The sequence below is a fragment of the Medicago sativa genome, chromosome 3, assembly GCF_051527215.1.
Source record: "Medicago sativa cultivar Bolivia chromosome 3, Bolivia_mono, whole genome shotgun sequence".
Lineage (NCBI taxonomy): Eukaryota > Viridiplantae > Streptophyta > Magnoliopsida > Fabales > Fabaceae > Medicago > Medicago sativa.
In genome coordinates, this window is record NC_140751.1 from 45,586,018 (window position 1) to 45,600,790 (window position 14,773).

The 14,773-nt window shown below is 33.2% G+C and overlaps 1 long non-coding RNA gene across 1 annotated transcript; it reads left to right on the forward strand.

Annotated features, from left to right (window-relative positions):
- The first annotated feature begins 14,002 nt into the window (after positions 1–14,002).
- Positions 14,003–14,751, forward strand: LOC146937700 (uncharacterized). Its single transcript, XR_015033310.1, has 2 exons — positions 14,003–14,234; positions 14,312–14,751. It is a non-coding gene; the product is annotated as an uncharacterized LOC146937700 (long non-coding RNA).
- Positions 14,752–14,773: the final 22 nt, after the last annotated feature.

Genomic DNA, 14,773 nt, shown 5'->3' on the forward strand with positions numbered 1-14,773 from the left:
TACCAAATGTAATTTTTAAACTTATATCACCAATAGTTTTTATTTTTCTCATTGAATGCATTAAATTTTTTTTGACCAAACATTAAATGTTTTTTTAGAATATATACTTTAATAAATGAGTAAGAAAAGAAGATATTGTGTAAATTACGTAATTGTCCTGCTTAAATAAATTGTATCATAATCCTTAGACTCTTACAAAATGATACTTTTACATTTTCCAACCTCTTTTCACGTTTTCCAACCCCTTTTCACGTTTCTCAATACTAAAAAAATTTGTCATCCTTTTGACACTGCTTAATTCTCCATCTTATATACTTCCAAAATCAATTTCCACCTATACGAGAATAGCGTTATCTTAGGCAAAAGCCTTCTTTTTAAAGCCCCTTTTAGGTTTCTTCTAATACTTTTTCATTAAAAATGATAATTTTTCATTTCTCAACCTCTTTTCTTGTTTTCTAGCACCGACTTTATCTACATTCTATATGACACTACTCAATTGTATCCTTAAAAAAAAAATGCGATATTACGTATAAACGTTTCTCATCCTCTTGACAATGTCTATCATTACTCAATTATATCCTTAAAAAAAGGTTATATTACGTATAAACGTTTCTCATCCTCTTTTAGTTCAAAACAATTGAATGATTATAAGTATTTGTTTATATTTAGTAAAAATAATATTTATTTATATGCGTTAATAAAGCATTAATATATATATATATATATATATATATATATATATATTGTTAGTTTTTTTTCTCAATTAGCTTAGTGGATAAAATTTAACCCCTCAAAATGAATAAGTGGTGAATCTCGAATTCAAACCCAAACCCCTACATACTGCAATGTACCTATCAATTGAGTTATGATCACGAGGATTATTTTCTAAAAAGACACTTAAAAAGGAATGGAGGGCGTAATTCATTTCACAACCCCTTTTCATGTTTTCTAGCACCGACTTTATTTATCTTCTATTTGGCATTATCTATGATTACTCAACTGTATTTTAAAAAAGGCTATATTACGTATAAACATTTCTCATCCTTTTTCCACGTTCCCTAAAAAAAGTTACGCTTAGAAAATGATACATATGCATTTCCCAAAATCTTTTCATAGTTTTCAATCACATTTCACGTTTCCCAACATTGAAATTATTTGTCCTCCCTATGATACTATCTAGATCTGCACCTTATATCCTTCCAAAATCAGTTTTCACCTAAAAAAAATGATACATTGGGACTAAATCAGTTTTAAAATCTTATTTCATGTTTCTTCAAAACCATTACCCTTATAAAATGATACATTTAAGAAAGCCCATATCGACCCCCAAGTACCCAGAACATCCAAAACATGGGCTGCTGCACTGAGCAACTCGTCATGGCAAGCTCCAGCTTGCCTAGCGAGTTGCACCAGACAGGTGCACCCAATTTTTAGGTTTCCTCTTGGGAACCCATCCATTTTTCATCCCAAAACCCCAATTTTGATCCCCTTTGACCCAAATTTGTCCCCCAACTTGTTTATTAGTTAACATACATAAAAAGGCAATCAAAACACTTACAAACATGGAATCATAACTTCAATTCACTTCAAAATCATCATCAAGTCTATTTTTCACCAAAAAACTCATATTTTCTCATTTTCATTCAAACTTCACAAACAACAACAATTCGAACCCCATCAACATACAAACATGTATAATCATTTATCAAGTGAATAGGAACTAATTTGAACAATAATCACTCATCAATTCATGACTTACACTTAATTAAGAAAAAAAATCATCAAAACAGCTTATCATGAACATCAACTATGAACTTGAGCATATAAACACATCAATTCTATGAAATTTAACATACCCATAATTACATAGAAATTAAGAGCAAGAAATTCATCATCAAAAATCATAAAAGTCATAATTAACACAAAAAGCACTTATGACCCGTAAGCTAAAACTTAACTATATGTGATTATATGAACACAATTATCCATCCCCCTTACCTCAAAGCTTGAATCTCACTAGTTATGGCTTCAATCTCCCCTCTACTTTGAAATCCCTAGCTTTCCTCTTCTCCAAGTTCTTCTCTTATACTCTTCTCTCTCTAGCCTCCCTTTGATATGAGATGAAAGTGTTCTAACCCTAATTTCTCTTCATGAGCTAAGTATATATACTACTCTCTAATTGGGTTAGGTTTCTAATGTTCACAATAGGGCCTAAAACTCTTACTAACTAATTCTCAAAAGTTACTATTCATTAATCCGCTAAAACATCGAATAATTAACAACCTTCTTAATAAAACGACTAATCTACCCTTACTCTCTAAATGACCAAAATACCCTTTAGTCTAAAAATGACTAAAATACCCTTCTAGACTAAAAATCCACTAATTCCAAATCAAATGCACCCAAAGACAATTAAGCACATATAAACACATACAATAAATAATTAAAATAATTCTAGCTAAAAATGGGTTGTTACATTACACACTACAGTAAAATTAAATATCGAACAAAAAACAGTTGAATAATAGACTTTAAATTAAATAATTATCCAACAAAAAAAAAAGAGGTTCATCTTAGAACCTCAGCCTAAAAATATTTAGTTAATCATGGTAACTAAAGACAAATTACAAAAGAAATAAAACATACCCTAAACAAACTTGGAGTGGGGAGAGAGAAACTCCTCCCTGAAAGTTCCTAGCACTTGTCTTCCTCTTGAACTTCTTCGTTCTGAATGAGAAATTATGAATGAAAGGCTTGGTATTTATAGGCAGAGTTTTCATTTGAAGTTGGGCCAAAAAATATAGCTTTTCCCACTTATAAGTAGAAAAATACAGTTTTGGCCTGCACACAACAATGCCCAGAGTGCACAGACAATGTTAGGGGTACATGAGTGTGTAGAAAAAGCATGCTCGGGGCAAAAAAGGCATGCTCGGGGAGCAAAAGGCATGCTTGTGGCGTCTGTGAGTGAGTTCCGATGCATAAATCTTTGTTTCTTCGTCCTTTTGGGTGTTTGCTTCCATATAAGATGTCTTGGGACCTAGGAACAAAATTTATCCCTCTGTAATGTCTTATGATCTTCCCAAAGTCTTCACTAATCTTCAGAGGTCTTGCTTTATCGATTTGCATGATTTCTTCGTGTATTACATCAAAACACCCTAGAATTGATATGTTTAAGGAATAATAGAATTACAGAAAATGACTGAAAAACATGTTAAGAATAACATAAAATGACCTGTCATCAGAGTGTTACATATGAATGTTATTTTTGCTCGAATTTGCGGTCGTTCTTTATGGGCTATCCGTCATGTTATACTACACACGAGACAATTTTTTTTTGGGTACCTTGAGTCTTTCAAGCCACACCCTTTATATTATTATTATCCTTTGTGAAACCACTTTGAGCCTCCAACAATAAATTCTTTTGTTGTTACTAAGTGATGAATCGTGTCGCAAGTTTTCAACCGTAACAACATCTATTTGACTTCTCTTGGAGTTAGATAGACTGTTTTTAATAATTTGGTATGATTTGAAACTAAGTTTGAGGTTGCTCTTAGGAATTACCAACATTTTAAGTTTGGGGTAGGGTACCAGTAGAACTTGTTTATCAAAAATGAAAAATTGAAAAAAAAAATGTTGATAAAACCATCCAATAGTGTGGCTCCACACAAAAAATATAGAAAACACAGAAAAAAAATCAAGAGCCAAAAACGTCAAAAAAATTGGTCTCTTGAAAAAAAAATGTATCTATCTTGAAAAAGGAATGATAAATATTTCTATTTAGTACCCATTGTGTTAGGTTTAATGAAGGAATGATAAAAACTTCAATGTTTATTAGGAATCTGTAGGTTGAAAATCTTACTTCAAGTTGTTTTATTAGCCTACTTTTCTAAATATATCTCACCTTAACCTAAACCACGTTATAACCCTGAAAGACCTCAAAGTGTGTATATAGTGTGTCTGTTTAGAATTGTCTCAAATTTACATCGAGGTACATTCATGTGAAGACTAGAGTGGGAAAATGTCGATACCAGCCCTACTCACTCTAGGCGATACATACGTGTATGTCATACCCCAATTTTTGACCTAAGGATCCCACATTCATACACCGACACGTATCACCTGACCCTGATCAGTCTCCGATTTTCAGTGAAAATTACGGCAGAGAGGTATTTTAAAATACCTCATATTTGATTTCGAGTTGGACCATCTTCTCTCCATTATTTATCTATTTTATTTTTTTAGTCTTTATTTCCATCTTCTAAATTTTGTTTTTATTATTAATTAATTAATTTTAACTTTTTTTTTTAATTTAGTTATTATTTTGTTTTTTTCCATTTACTTTTTTTAGTTATAAGATAAAAATCAAAAAAATATATGTACGTGTATCCCTTGTTTGTTTTTTAGTTTTTATTTCATTTTTTATTTTTGAGTATTGAGTCAAAAACAGTCCAAGTTCATCAATCCAAATCCATAGACCAGTTTTCATCCCAATCCAAACACAACATGTCGAACGCTATCTCAATCCCGATTTCAGGAACGGATACCTTTCCCTCTCTGCAAGCTAGGAACAACTTTCACACAGTCTGCTTCATCTTGATCCCTTCCTTTTAGAACAAACCCATAACCTCACACTATAAAACCAAGTCTTCACAGCCAAGAAAAGGACACAAAAATTTCACCGAACACACAACTTTCACGCACAAATATTCCAAAAAACTGCAAACCAAAAACCCTAGCCACCACACAACATTAGAGTTTCAAAAACCTTAGTCTGCCGTATTTTCTAATTTAGATTTTGCAAACTACTTTCAATTTAATTCAAAGTATCAACTGTCCCTTTGTTTTATTTTGCATTCACGCTGCCATTGCTGTTGCTCATTCACGTTTCTAATTTCAATTACATTTTTTATTTCATTCACACTAACTATTTGATATTAGAGAACTTAGAGAACTTATGTTTTACGGTTCTATATTTACAATTCTTGTTAGTTTTCATTGCAGTGTTATTTCCATTCATTTATTTTCTACATTGCTGCATGGCTAGTTAGTCCTTGTACCATAGTTTCATTGGCTGCTGTTTTTATTATTATCGTCGATTTCGAATTCAGCTAGTTTGTTGTGTGCCGTATTCCCTGTTATATGCTTTACTCCAATAGATTTATTTCCCATGCAATTTTTAGATTCTAGTTCCATATCACATATATTCACTTAGAAGTTAGAATTCACTTTCACGGCTGCTTCGTTTTCTATTCCATACTTTTCTTTTCACTATTAATGCGTGAATGAATTAATAACATTGTAGCTGATGTGCCTTGCGCCATTACTACTTTATTTCATCACTATTGGCACATAACAGCACTATTTTGTTCTGTCTGTTTTCTTTGTATATATGTTCCCTGTTATTGTTTGTTTACTTCTTTTGTAGCAGATGTTAACAGGTGTTTGCCGTGGCTGTTCTATTATTCCATCATTCCAATTGCAAGGTCGTGGCTGCTCTCCAAACCAAAGATTCCATCATAAAGAGAACCGGTGACACCCATGCATTCATCTTTATTTTTATCTTGCTTAATTTTCTCATGCATTTTTTCCTTTTATCGCATTTTAATTTCACCGCATTTTAGGTCATTTTAATCCATTCGTTACATTTCATTTTAATTATCATTATTTATTTTCAGTAATTATTTTGTACATTAGGCTTGAATGTAAATAATTCATGCATGTTTATTTTTTCGCGGATATTAGAATGTATAGTAGGCTTTCATGTAATTTATTTATTTTTTATTGCAGACCCTAGAATGTACCATAGGTTTTATGTAATAGCTTTAGGTGCATGGGTGCGTGCGTGCGTGTATGCCTTTATTCTTATGTTTCTAGTCTAGGTTAATGGTCTTCGTGGTGATCCAACGTCACCGCAAAGTGCTTACGCTTTTATCTTTCATGCTCCGTTAGTTTCAATTCTAGTTTCATTATCATTCAAAAACAACAAAAACATTCAAATATCAAAAATCACAAAAATATTTTCATAATAAACCTTGATCCAAAATCAAGTGATCGTACTTTTTATTTCTTAATCAAATTTCAAATCAATTCTAATTCTACTTCAAGTCATTTTTCTTTAATATAAAAAATACAAACAAATTTATTTTGCCACTTTGGCTTTTCTTTCATTTTAAAACCTTTTCAAAAACTAATAAAAAACACTCAACCAATCAAACGTCAATTTCTACCCCGAACTACGAGGTTTTGATCCCTCACGGGTACGTAGGCAGAGGACACTCGTCCTTCCAAATCAATAAAATGTAGATAATTAGGTCCTCCTTTATTAATCATTTCAAATTCTTTTTTCTTCAAAAAATAAGCAAGTTATAGCACATTATTTAAATAAAACCAAGAGGTTCCCGTAGAGTACTACGGACATAAAGGGTGCTAACACCTTCCCTTTATGTAACTAACCCCCGAACCCTAAATCTTTTCAAATATGGGGTAGTTTGAACTTTTTTCCCCTTTTCTTAAAAAAAAATTAAATGTTCAGTCGTGAAATAATCAAGTGAGTCAAAAGCTAATCAAATAGCCTTGATCTCCGAAAATGACGCGACAGTGTATCATGGAAAAGAGTGTGGCTGAAAATATGAACCATCTTCTCTAAGCTTGTCCCGCTTGTATGGAAGTTGTAAGTTAGTCAAGTTTGTAAATGGGACGAGATGATTATATGAGCAACCACGTCAGAAAGGTATGTTTTTCCTAAAAAATATATAAAGTTTAAAATCTATTTTCTTTCTTTACTTGTGATGACAGGTCATCTTATGATGTTTCTATCATATTTTTCATTCGTTTTTTTTTTTATTTTTAATCCAAAATAGAGGAGTATTAGAACTATTGTCTATGGGTTATGAGACATTTTGTAATGTTTTCTATTTGAGTCATGTAATTCTAGTTTTCTCGAACATAGCAATTCTAGGGTGTTTTGATGTAATTCAAGAAAAAATCAAGAAAATATACAAAGCAAAACATCTTGAAGACTTGTGAAGATCTTGGGAAGACCATGAATGAAGATTCAAGAGGCCTCATGAGATGAAGAAACAAGCATTTACGCGAAGGAAATTAGCACCCATGCACATAGGTCATGATCCATACAACTGGGGCATGTGTGATGCGCCTAGGACATGCGCCTAGGACATGAGCCATGCTCCTAGGGCGTGGAAAAATAGGCATATGCTCCTAGCCATGCGCCTACTGGGAACCATTCAAAACTGTTTTTTCGTACATTTAAGCGGAAAAGATCCAGTTTCAAGCCCAAACTCAAGTGTAAACCAAGCCTATAAATAAAACTCCTCTCATTTATAATTTTTCATTCATAACAAAGTCGTTCAAGAGGAAGGAAATAATTAGGAACTTCAAGGGAGAAGTCTCTCCTTGCTCTAACTCTTTAGGGTATGTTTTATTTCTTTTGAAATTTATCTTTAGTTACCATGAGTAACTAAACCCTATTAGGGTAGGGTTCTAAGATGAACCTCTATTTTATTTGTTGGATTATTTAATTTAAGCTCTTTATTCAGATACTTTATGAATCCTATTTAATTTTATTGTGTGAATTATTTATTTCTTTTGAAGCGACTTAACTCTGAGAAAACGGTACTTAATTAGGGAAGTGATGTTCCCAATATTAGTAAAAACCTACCCGATTTAGGAAGTAGCTAAGATAACGGGCCACTGTAATTAGGAAAATAGTAGTAACTTCAGAATTAAATCAGCATAGTAACTTTATTCTTCTTTCATCCCTGGTAAGGTAGAAGAGATATGGAGGCCCGTTTGTAGAACTTCTGATAGGAAGAGTATGTAAGGTGAACTTCTAAGATTTAGTAGACGAGGGAAACTTTATGCCCATTGGGAATTTATGAACCCTAATTTAAGTCATTGTTTCAAATATCACTGAGAGTAAGAACCCACGTACCTCTACGTGAAAAGGTGCATCTCTCTACAAGATTGACGACCCTAAGCATTAACTCGTGTAGAAACTTCGGTGTAAGGTTGCAACTCGATAGCTGTAGGGGAATAAACCTAGACCTCTGATAAAGTAAGACCCCATACGTACAAACTCGTGTGATCAGTATGTGCAACTCAACAGTCGGTAGGAAATAAAACCTCACGAGCTCATCACATGAATAGAAGATGCAAAATCAATATTTGAATAATGCTTGACCATTAATTAATTCCAAATAATGAATAGAGGGGATTAAAAGAATCCTAACCGCCGCTAACATTTTGCAATCAAAATAGGTTACTCCTAACCTCTTTCTATGTGCAAACAATCTAAATTACAAAAACCCCTTTATGTTTTATTTATTTGTTTTTATTTTATTGTTTATTGTTCCCAAATAAGTAACGTGAATTGCCTAGTTGAAATGACAATCCATGTGTATACGATACTCTACTTATCACTTTATTTCTTGGTAAATTATTTGATACACTTGCCTAAATATAACCATTAGCAGTCGTGCTCATACCTTGTCCCTTTACAGTTATAGCTTTCTTCCCACGATACAACCACTCAGTTTCATCCTTAGTTACTTCAATTCCAACTCTCCCCCAAATACCAAAGTTATACCCCATAATACTTTTACTTGCCATGCTACAACTTCGGAATGAATGATATATCTTTCACCATGATTCAGACAAACTTTACCACAACTATAAAAACATTAAATAAAAGAGGGATGGATGTACATGTTCCCCTTTATTGACAAAGGGTTGCCTCTCTTAAGAGAGATTAGTTTAATGTCCTTGACTCGACTGTCACGAATCCAAAGGAATCATTTTAAGGTGACTGCAGATGAGTTAACAAACATTGAAGAATCACCCTAGTAGTGCTTTACTCTTTGGGAGTACACCTTAAATTCTCTTCTAGAGTTATCCTTCAAAGTTATAGCTCCGATGGAAGAGACTTGTGTAATCACAAAAGGTCTAGACAATTTTGATTTAAGCTTTCAAGGAAAAAGTTTTAGTCTAGAGTTAAAAAGTAAAACATTCTTCCCTACTAGAAGCTCTCTCTTCTGAATTTTGGCATCATGCTATTTCCTAACTTTTGACTTATAAATCTCTGCATTTTCGTAAGCATTAAGCCTAAGCTCTTCTAATTCTTGATGTTGTAGCATTCTATAACTCCGCGGTTTGTCCAAGTCCAAGTTAAGTTTCTCAAGAGCCCACATGGATTTGTGTTGCAGTTTAATTGGCAAGTGACAAGTCTTGCCATTAACCATCCTATATGGAGACATCCCAAGTGGTGATTCCTAGGAAGTCATATAAGCTCAGAGAACATCATTCAATATAAGAGACCAAATCTTCCATGAAGGATTAACAATCTTTTTCAAAATCCTTTTAATCTCTCTTTTGAATAACTCTACTGACCATTGGTTTGAGGATGATAAGCGGTGACAATTTAGTGTTTGTTAGTGATATACATAATATTAGTTACAGGGTAAAATTTTAAAAACTAAATATAATTACATTAGAAAATAAAAATAATTACTTGAGAGAAATGCTCATAATATTTATTAGTGACTACAGTGGAAAACAAATAAAAAGAACATTCATTTTTGGGTCAATTGTTTTATAAACGTGAAAATTATTATGGGAGAGAAAAGGTAACATTTAACATGAATATTAGAAAAATATTAAATATATCGTGATATAGTAATTTATTTATTTGGTCTATATATATATATATATATATATATATATATATATATATATATATATATATGTAACACCCATACTAGACGTATCTAGAAAGCCTAGCATATGCGTTAGTTGAGTACTGGATACATTAAAAATTTACAACAATAAAACATCGAATGAATATCTTTACAACAATATGCGTTCGTACAATAAATCATAACTCAAATTTTCTAACGTATAATAAACGCGTCTTTGAATATCCATATCTTCCTGCAGCGGGTACGAACGAACACTTGCTGAATCATCCATTCGGCAACTAGCTTGCTAATCCATCCTGATATCTGAAACAAATAAGGATTGGGATGAGACATAATGTCTCAGTGAGTTCCACCTAACCCTAGGCTATAGGTAACCTTGGGGGAAACCTACGATCACCACGTGTCTACATTACAACCTGACGGTTGATTATACGTGTGTGGGGACTTGCTTTCCTAGACGGTCGTGCATACTAGACCCGTCATAGGTACTTCTTAACTGTTAAAGGCTTCTCTTCTTATACGTGTCATGACGGTTAAGGGGAAACTAAAACCGCAGTGCCAAGGATACGCTCAACGCATCGAGGCCTAATCATAATCTAATCATGACACGGTTCTAAACCGAACGATTAGGGGAAACCTAAGATCGTCATCGGTATATCTTTCTTTACTTGCTTCTACTTGTTTGAATATGTTGTATCTAACAACATATCATATCTTATCACAAAAGTGATTCTTTCTATCTTACTAGTTCTTGACGATCTACGTCAAGGCTCTAAGACATAACATATAAATGTATGATCAATATGCATAGTCAGATTCATTGATTATGTTAGCGTGTGACAAACAAACATTATCTAAGTTCATTTTACGGATTAGTCCCGGGTGGAGTAACCCCGGAAGTTAATCCCTTACTACTGGTGAAATGCCTAGCTAGGGCGCACCGGACTCCCTTAGTGACGTGCGGGTCCCTTACGGCTTACCCCGTTCCCCTTGGAGAACCTTTTATATCCAACCTTGGAAGGAATACAAAAGACACGGCACCTTAACTTAGTGACATACGGCGCCCTTGCGGCTTAACCGTTCCCCTTGGGGAACCCCTTGAATCCAACCTTGGAAGGATTACAAGAGACATGACACTCTTATTAAAATCTTGGTCTTATGCATGTATGAAGGCTTTACCCAATCATACTATCTCTTTTACCTCGGATCCTAAAGCGATCCCACTAGAGGTAAACTATATGGTTGCTTAACTTACTTTGTGAATAGATATCTAATCAATTCACATCTTGCCATACTCGTATGGCACTTAGCTTCTATACGAAGAAAATATTCTAAATCACTTCGCGTCTCATCAAGCATATCACTAATGCATAGCATTCTATTTCTTGACAAACTATGTCAAGGCTCTACTTTCATTCCCTTACTTAATGGTTAACTTGCTACCTGATTCTTGTCGTACTATTCTCTCATTTGCCATGCTATATTAACTTGTCAAATACTTGCTTCTTTCTCAAGAAAACTTTGCTAAATATTATCAAATAGGACTTGGTTTGAGGGGTTTATTTCTATAAAAATATTGCTCAAAGAAAATAGTTCGGAAAGATGCCAAAGCTGCCGGAAGCGAGCGAACCGTGTGTGACCACACAGTCTGCTCGCCATGGCGAGCAACTTTAATGGGGAGGCGAGCACTTGCTCGCTGTGGCGAGTTAGGGGCGAGCAGTACCCCCTGTTCTGACTTCCATCTAGCCTCGTGAGCTACCAGCTCGCCGTGGCGAGTTGTGACAGTCCAACACTTGTAAAAATGATGTTTTTGACCCAAAAGCCTCAAAACCAAGTGTCTCTATGCATATTATGACTCTAGTGGTCATAGAAAACCTCTAAAACATTTGTATGGCGAGTATTTGTAAGTATAGCAAGCATGACATAAAAAGGGGTAACTAAACTCTTATGTAAAAACCCTAGAAATCATAGTTATCTTACACAAGTAAAACGCATAATCCCAAGGGTGGAGAACTAACTAAGGAACTCACCCAAACAAGATTCACATTGCAGCTCCAAGTCCTAAGTTCAAGCAACCAAAACCCTAGCTTTTGTCCCACTTGCTTCCTTTGCTCAAACCATTCTATCTTGATGTTTTTCTTGCAATCTAAGACATCATGTTCCTTGCTTGATCATCCTTATTCCAACCCAAAGCTTCTTAACCAAAACCCTAATCTCAAGAGAATCTTTTAGTGAGGAAGAATAGAGATATCAATCCATTCCAACTTCATATTGTTACCTTGATCATGTGAAGACCATACCAAGTACATATTTAGGATCCATTTTTACCATAAACCAAACCCTAGTTTTCATGGAGGAGAGGAGAAGTTGAGAAATCAAACAAAATCCAAGCTTCCTTAAGCTTAAGAGACCTTGAAGAAACATAGTCTAAAAGTTTACAAAGAAAAGATGAAGATTTAAGAAGGATTGGTGGAGGAGGAGAGAGATGGGGCGTGAGCTTCCTAGAGAGAGGGAGGAGGAAACCTTTGCCAACAAATCTAGAGAGAGAAAGGATAAGAAATTGTAGAAATATCTTGGCCAAAATCATATAAATATCCTTATATCGTGCAATTATCAAAATGCCCTTGTCTAAAGCGTGTTAAATCTGGCACTGATACTTAATCCGTAATAAACTGACATTATGTAATAATTATTCTCCATACTTACTTTCCTTGAATTTCAATCCTCTGACACGATCGACTGATAATATTCTGATACTGACAGACTGGATATTACAAACTGGATATTACAATATATATATATATATATATATATATATATATATATATATATATATATATATATATATATAGGGTTTTGCTAGAATCCACCCATGAAGGTGTCTTTTAGCAATCCACACCTCAAGGTGTGATTTTCACTTTTTAGTTATAACTTTGCTAAAAGACACCTTAATAAAAATTAGTTGATGTCTTTTAACAAATGTTTATAGAATAACTTGCTAAAAGACACCTTCATAAAATGTGTCTTCTAGCAAAACCCATATATATATATATATATATATATATATATATATATATATATATATATATATATATATATATATATATAGTTTTTTATTTGGTCAAAAAAAATATATAGTTTTTTTGACTAAATTAAATGAGTATTTTGTTGCAATTTAATACCTTCTTTCAAAAAATAATTTAGATTCTCAAGATATCTTTTCAATTAATTGAATTTGGATTTATTAAATCCAAATTTTACCCATCTCACTCACAATAATTGTTACATTTGATCATTTTACCCAACTAAAGAAAATATGATAAATCAAACAAACTTAACAATGAATTTTTAAAATTATCCTTATTAATTATTAATGTGTTTTTTTATTACTCCCTTCGTTCATAGATACATGTCACAATTTTATCATATGCATTATTCACATAATTTATTTTGACCAAATTTTTTAACTAATATGTAAATACAAATGTTAGCATGTAAGATATTGTTCGTTTTTTCTCAAAGAATATTTTCAAAATAGCAAATTTTTATAATATTTTACTATAGATAATTAAGTACATTAATGGTTAAGATTGTGTATTGACATATGTAAAGTGATTTACTGCCACATATATTTGAAAACAGAGAACATGGAAAATAATAACTTGATAACTTGAAAAATGGTGCACGTTGTATTCACCATATGTGTAGTTGAAAATATTAAAACCATTCTTTAAATGACACTCTTTACGACCAACTTTTTTAGTAAATGTGACGTTTTTTATGAAACTTGTTTTTTTCTTTTCAAGAAAACAATATTTAAGAAGCAATAACCAGATGTCTTAAAACCATATCTTTGAAATGCTTTCATCAAATTACAATGGTTGTGAAGGTATATGGCCCAGACTATGCTTGCCCAAAACGGGTGATTGTGTGTCTGATTGAAAAGGATATTGAGTTTGAAACGGTACATGTTGATGCCTTTAAGGGAGAGCACAAGGAAGCTGAATACCTTAAGTTGCAGGTTCTTTTTCTCTATTTTAATTTTGGCCAAATACCTCCCTGGGTCCTTTAAGTTTCACGTTTGTAACAGATAGGTCCTTTAAGTTTTTTAGGTAACAGATAGGTCCTTTAAGTTGTTAAAAGCTGACACCGTTACCCTTTCAGTCATCCTCCGTTACAGCTTTGCTGATCTGTCCGTTAAGTTAGTGACGTGGCATAAAACACAGTGTTTTTGGCAATCTAGCGTGTTCCTCATTCTTAAGCATCAATTCCTCATCATTCATCTTCAATTCTTCCCCAAATTGAAAACCCTAACTCCATTAACAACCAATTTGAAGCTTTTTGAAGAAAATCATGGCTTCAAATCGTCCCAATTCTTTGATTTCTCGTAACAGTTCTTTTCATTCCAGTGGTAGGCGTGAGGATCCAGATTGTTGGTGTAATGAACCGTGTGTTCTTCGTACAGTATCAAAATTGAGGCCAAACAGAGGAAGAAAATTTTGGGGATGTCGAGATTGGAAGGTAATTGATTGATTATATGTTCATTTTATGATCCTTATTTTTTTCTTCTTCATTGTTTATTTTTTTCTGTTTCATAGCCTGATGATGCTGAAGCTGGGTGTGGTTATTTCGATTGGCTTTCAAAAAGAAAACCAGAAGCAGAAACCCAAACTCAGGCAGAAACAGAAAATGAAGAACAAGCAAAAAATGTTGGTCCTCAATGTGTTGATTGTTGCAAGAAGAACATGGAGCTAAAGAAAAGCAAAGATGAAGAAAATTCAACAAGATGTATGTTGAAGATGGTTATTGTTACTTGTTTGTTGTTGACTGTGTTATGTTTCATGACTACATTTGGTTTGATTATTGTTAGTTTGAAGTGATGTATTATGCTAGTTTAAGGTGATGCACTGTGTTGTGCAATGTATTGTTTGGCCAATGTAATTTCTGAGCTAGTAATGTAATGTGAGAAGTGTTGTAATGTTTGAACATGTTGTAATTTCTGAGCAAGTACATTAATGAAACATGAATTTGAAGAAAATATATGTTGCCCTTTTAATTGT